The 6,096-nt window shown below is 41.8% G+C and overlaps 1 protein-coding gene across 4 annotated transcripts in view; it reads left to right on the top strand.

Moving 5' to 3' along the window:
* Cdk14 (cyclin dependent kinase 14) overlaps window positions 1-4,887 on the top strand; it is a 529,514-nt gene extending 524,627 nt beyond the window's left edge. For all 4 annotated transcript variants that reach the window (XM_055612730.1, XM_055612732.1, XM_055612733.1 and 1 more), the window contains one exon: window positions 1,562-4,887. The gene's annotated coding sequence lies outside the window, so the exon portion shown is untranslated. The remainder of the gene's footprint in view (window positions 1-1,561) is intronic.
* Window positions 4,888-6,096: the final 1,209 nt, after the last annotated feature.

Below are 6,096 nucleotides of genomic sequence, written 5' to 3' on the forward strand. Positions count from 1 at the left end.
TCACACCCCCCAGTGTACAACCCAAAGAATTTAACTCAGGAATTGGAGCAAACACCGCCTCAGTCTTGAGAGTAAAAGTATTTACAGTAACCACAGGGTGATAGAACTCAGGTCCATATTAACTGATGATCGGATGAGGATCATATGGTGTAGGCAAAAACTCGAGACGTTACCTGGGCATTTTAGAAAATAATGAAGTGCTAATGTACACCGCAACATGGAGAACCTCAAAACTGTCACGACAGTTGGGAGCTGCCAGGTGCCAAAGGTCATATGTTGTCTGATTCCTCTTAGATGAACTATTCAGAATAGGTGACACCACAGGGTCAGATAGTTGTTGCTGTAAGTGGTGTTGAGTCTCCTTTGAAAGTTATGATATGTTTTGAAATTATCTACAGAAGATGGCTGTCCAGAATTGTGCCACCAAATTATACACCTTGAAATGGCTGATTTTGTGTTATATGAATTCCACCCCCATTAAAAAAAAAACTGGAAGGGAGGATAAGATTCTAAAAATTCATCAGAGGAAGTAAAGATCAGTAGAGGATAGGGATGTTTTGTTCTGATGAATCTTCTATCTAAGAATGGGACTTTTTGCACTCTTGGTTTAGGCACGGCTCAGTCACTGCCAGGCAGGGAATGTCCTCAACACTATAGCTGATGGGAGAAGCATGTGTATGTACATGTGAAGTCTCTGAAAGGTCAAATCTGAGCAGCTTTGGCCAACATTTCCTCTGTGTCCAGCAGGATGACAAGATGTTCCTGTAGGTGATGACAGGCAAGCCTGACCAGGAACACCATCATAAGCCTAGTTGACAAATGGCTTCCGGTATGGAGTGAAACGGATTCATCAACTCCTTAAATTGTGGGACTTGAACTTGGGAATCCCACACTTTTCCTAACTAAACAAACAAAGGTGAATAGGAGCTTAAAAAAAAAAAAACTCCCTTGCCTACAAAGGTTCCCAGTATCAAGCTGGTATCTTTGGAAGCAAGAAGGCTTTGTGCAAATGTTGGAAAAGGGGTGCCAGTTCAGGTCACGCTGGCCCACTTTCATTCCGATGAACCTAACATAACTGATGATAGGCAACCAAGAAATTATATGGCTGATTTTTAAAGGCATGTCTGTAATCCATTTTTTTTTCTTTCACGTTCAGAAAAAAAAAAAAAAAAAAAAAGATGGTCTGCCTTTCTAATGGTCTATATGGTGCTTCAAGCACTTAAGACCAGCATTGGCCTCTTAATAGTTTAGGGAAGAAATTTAGCTGGGTGTACTTTTCCTAAATAGTCCAAGAGGAATTTAGCCCATTTAGCTTCATAAAATTACAGTATTCCAAGAGAAGAAAATACAGTCGGGCATTTGTTTATCATATTTAAGAAATGTTATCATAAAGGAAATTGTTCTACCTCAAATGTAGGAACTTGGTGTAGCTGCAGAGAAGAGCAGTGGCCTTAATTTGGCCTGGCCAATTTTAATGTCTCAAGTAATTTAGAAAAAAAAAATGAATGATGTAAGTTTTTTTTTTTCTTAATGTAACAATTTTCTCTATTCCTTCTTCCAGGATTAAGTTGTCATCATTCTGGGAAGAAAAAAAGAAGAAGAAATTTTTAAAAATTAAATTAAAAAACACTAATGAAGTGGCCAACAGCGCAAAGGGCTCCTGGATCAGTTCCCTTCTGTTCCCTGCGGGTGGATCGCACTTACAAGAAAATTGAAGCTGGCAAGACCCTGTTTTCTCTGCAATTTATTCAAAACCTTGCACGCATTTGGATACCTTGTGATTTCCAAGAACTATGTGAAGATTAAGCTTTGCTTACTGATACATGGCATGCATTCTTTTCAGTCTTCTGTGTCTGATTCTGTTTGATTCCCCTCTGCCACACAGTGTCTCTATGAAGGTTTTTTTTTTTTTTTAATGCTTTCAGCAGCCATGTCTTAAACACATTAAGACAACACATTTGGTGTTCACACTTCCTCAGTAATGTCTGCACTTGAAAGCCACACACTGGCATGAAACGATGTGTGTTTTCTTTGAGAGCGGAGGACATTCTGCAACCACCAGGAAGGACATTCTTTTTGCTAAAACAAACCCCATGTTTTCTGACTGACTAGACAGCATGGCCCCAGACAGTGGGGACCTATCTATTGCTTACCTATGAGGAGGTTTGGAAATGTGGGGGTTTTCTTTTTTCTTGGAAAGGTCCACACATTTACACAGAAGACCAGAATCTGCTTAGCATTTCCAATAGCATGACTGTTTCTGAGCAGGTTGTAGGTAGAGACAAGCACAAAGGGCAAAGTCAGGGATGAATGAAGGCTGACTTTTGTTTTTTGTTTTTGTTTTTTTTTTTAAATTAGCCTATAGAAAGCAAGGCAATTTTTTCATGTGTTCTGGGTCTTGTCAACATTTTTTTTTCATCAACTCTGCTATGCTCTGTATTTTTAAATTGGAGAAAATAGTTAGGAACATCATATTAATACTTGGGTGCAAAGACCATCTGTCTGTCACGGTGAGTCCCGATAGTAGTGTTGGCTGATTAATGCTTAAAAAGCAAATTTAAAAATCATCCAGAGTTAAAGGTTTGCTCACTTACACAAAAACACCCTTTGAATTTGATTGTTCAGAAACATTCCAAGTGGTTCAGAAGGCATCACTGGGTACCAACTTTAAACCAGTTTCCCGTAATAACTTTTCAATGGCAGATCTTACAAGCCATTCGGGAATTTTGCTTTAAAAATATAAACAACAAAGAAAGGCCCAGCTTCTCTTGTTTTAAGGATCTCTGGGACCTTGCAGGATGAAGGGATGTCTGTGCCACTGGGAGAGAGGGCTGCTGTACAGTGCACCCTGATCTGGGGGCAGCTGCCCGGTGCAGGCCACATCCACAGATTCACTACACAATCCCAGTAAAGCTGGGCCCAAGGGGCAGTTAGCAAAGCTCATGTGACGCATGCCCTTTGCTCCTCCTGACATAAATCTCCATGGAAACGCATCTGTGTGCATTGTTCTATGTTTTACTCCTCTTGAGAAAGAGGAAAAGGAAAAAAAAAAAAACTACAAGCTTGAAATGTGCCACACATTTTTAGAATCAAGACTAGGAATTAGGATCCAGTTTGACAAGGGCTTTCTGGCTCTCGGATGAGGGAAATGCTTCTGGGTAGTCAAACCCAGCCACTCTGGAAGTAGATCCAGGTTCCTAAACTTTCAAAGGGGTTGTCTCTGAGTAACAGGCATAGCCCATCCTCTAGTCTATTCAGTGGGATCGCTCACTGCAATCTCAGAATCAAGGAATCGATTACTGAATGATCTGAAAGAAAGCAAAAGACACCAACGGTGACAATGTTTACTGTTTGCTACCTGGGAACCATTTTCATCTCTCTTTTGTACATTCCTTCCATGGGAAGTCTTTGCAGGTATTTTGATTTAAAGTATAATTAAATTGGGAGTTCTTTAAGTGGGGTGAAAACCTTCTGTGTAATTAACAACAGCCTCCCCTGTGATTTGCTTAGAATCCCTCATTCATCTGGTAGGGAGAGGCAACATGCTTATATTTCACTAAGTACACGTCAGGAACTCCACGCTAATGTTGAAAGGTTTCAATAAGAATGTAAAAGCAACTAGAGACCCATACCCTTGTCTAGACAGCTTCTCCTGGGAAGTAAGACAAAGCACTGCTCAGTGTGGGGTCTGCCTCAGGACAGGCATACCTCTCAGGTTGAAAGGGTTTCAGTTTCCTGTGCTTGTCATCAAGGAAGGAAATCCAAAGTGTCTACTCCCACCCAGCACAGTCATACCCCCTTCCCCTGCTTGTCTCTCCTGCCCTCTCTGAGGGCATCTTGAAAACCAGTACGGACTGCGTTCATTAACATGTTGTTAAACTGTCGAGAAAGCGCTGGAATGTTTGGTGAGATTATTTTTCTATGAAGGAATAGCTTGAGTTTGGACAGCTGGTAAGAATAGCATGAACACCTTGGCATGGCAATTGTATCAACTCAACCTCACTGCACACAGTATTTGGAAAGGAAGTATGGGACTTCGACTTCGTTTCCAACTTCTTAAGGGGAACATTTTAATTAATTAAGAATTACAAGACAATAGGTCACGAAAATGCATCTTTTGTACTAGGCAAAAATTTAGAGGTATAAGACAGGGGCAGCTGTCTACCCACCATGCACGGATGAGAATTTGTTTCTAGCTCTCAAGTGACTAGAAAAGTTTCCAAGGGAGCTCGTGGATTGTGAGACAACCAGGGGCTCTTGCTACCCTTTCTTCAGTGTGTATATGACAGCCACTGTAATCAGTTCCCTATGTATGCGTCCATAGCGGATACCCATCTGTGAATATTCCTGGGTTTGTAATCTTTTGTTATATAAGAGGATGTTTAGGCTGTACACACTGGGGTAGCTCATTGCCTGCCCTATACATAGAAATATGCTGCATAATTGTGCATAACTTCCTTCTCCATTCCTGGCTTGTAGACAGAGGAAACTGTATGTTAGTTTTCAGTTTCCTCATATACCAAACTGAAAAATTTTTTAAATCTCAAATGAAATAAGCAATTTCCTGTTCTCACCGCCCCCTTTCACAGCAGCATATATTAGAGGCACAAACAAAAAAAAAATCTACGTTCTTTGTGAGTGGGCTTTCAATTCTGTTCTCATTTCTTTTTCTCTCCCCCCCCTTGTTTATATAATGCACTGAGATGTGTACTTTTTAATGCAGTTAGTACCTCAGATATTCATTATGCTTCACACGGCACATAGATGTTGCATATGTGTTGACAATTGTTACTTGTCTGTATTATGAAGGATGTAATGGTTTGTCAGCTGTCATTGTTGTTTTCTGTAACATGATATGGAATAAAGGATAGCCGAATCTGCATATCATCTTGGTGCATATTCGTATGTGCGCAATGAAGCCGTGTGCCATATCAAAGAAGTGAGAGCACAAGACTCAACAAAGCCCTTCTGAAAAAGTAAAACAGGAGAGCAGACACACAATGTAGGGGGACAAGTATGTTCCTGGAGGGTTCCAGAAATCTTGTAAGCCATCCTCTTTCTCTGCTGTGCCAAAATTTGGGAGCAACCCGGGGTCCCTGTTAGGCAAAACTGTAAGCTGCCAGGCTTCCGGTGGCCCTGTGCCCAGGTTACCCACATGTTCTGCCGAATGCATTTGGAGCCTATCTCGTTGTTAATTGCAGTCATATTCATCTGTTACCCCCTTTTCTCTGAGCTTCCACGTATCTCTGGAAGATGGGAGTAGGTGACTCTCCCCCGACAGCCTGTAAGACATTCTGTAAGACTCTGCAGACATTCTGGAGGGGCAATACTATTGTAGTAGACTGAGCTACTATACATCTGTGAACACTACCCGAAGGGCACCTGGGCGTCTGTGGGCAGGGCTGGGAGGCCACATTTACATAGAGACAGCATGGGAGGTGCATCCCTTTCCTTTTGTCACCTTTTTGTACCTGTCATAGCCTCAAACACACCCACACACTTTGGCAAGTCATCAGTAAGGGTCATGACAAATACAGGTGACAGCACACAGAGGGCATTTGGTGATTTGAAAGTGTTTGCAAGCCTGCCTTCCACTTAACAAGACCAGCAGGCATCCTGGCTTCCTGTGCGCAGAACCATCCCCACCAAAAGCAGTGGCCTCTCCTTCCTTTGCTCTTCTGGAGCCACTGGGTTTCCTGATTTTCAGTCCTCCACAAAGTCACAATTCTGTGGTTAAATAATGCTGTTTCTCAGCCTATGTTTGTTCCACAGAACAGCTCATGTGGACCACTGCTTCTCAGTGCCCAGCTGCATCTATGGTTGTCTGTAAAGCACAGAAGTGCCTGCGCTAAAGGCAAATTCATTTTGAGACAGTTGCTACCATTGCCTCTGTATGCCAAGATAGGGCATTGTATACAGGTAGACTTCACAATAACCAAAGTAGCAATAGTTTGCAAATTTGGGATCCATAAGCTATCGTGAAGAGCAACTAAAGTCATAAAGTGTAAAAGGAAGAAGTTCTACAGAGGTGTTTCAAAGAAGCAAAACATAGGGTAGGTCATCTTTCCCTTCCAAACAGCTGTGTGGCTTCTGTTG

Source organism: Psammomys obesus, unplaced genomic scaffold (genome assembly GCF_907164565.1).
Source record: "Psammomys obesus unplaced genomic scaffold, mPsaObe1.curated_primary_1811, whole genome shotgun sequence".
NCBI classification, from domain to species: Eukaryota; Metazoa; Chordata; class Mammalia; order Rodentia; family Muridae; genus Psammomys; species Psammomys obesus.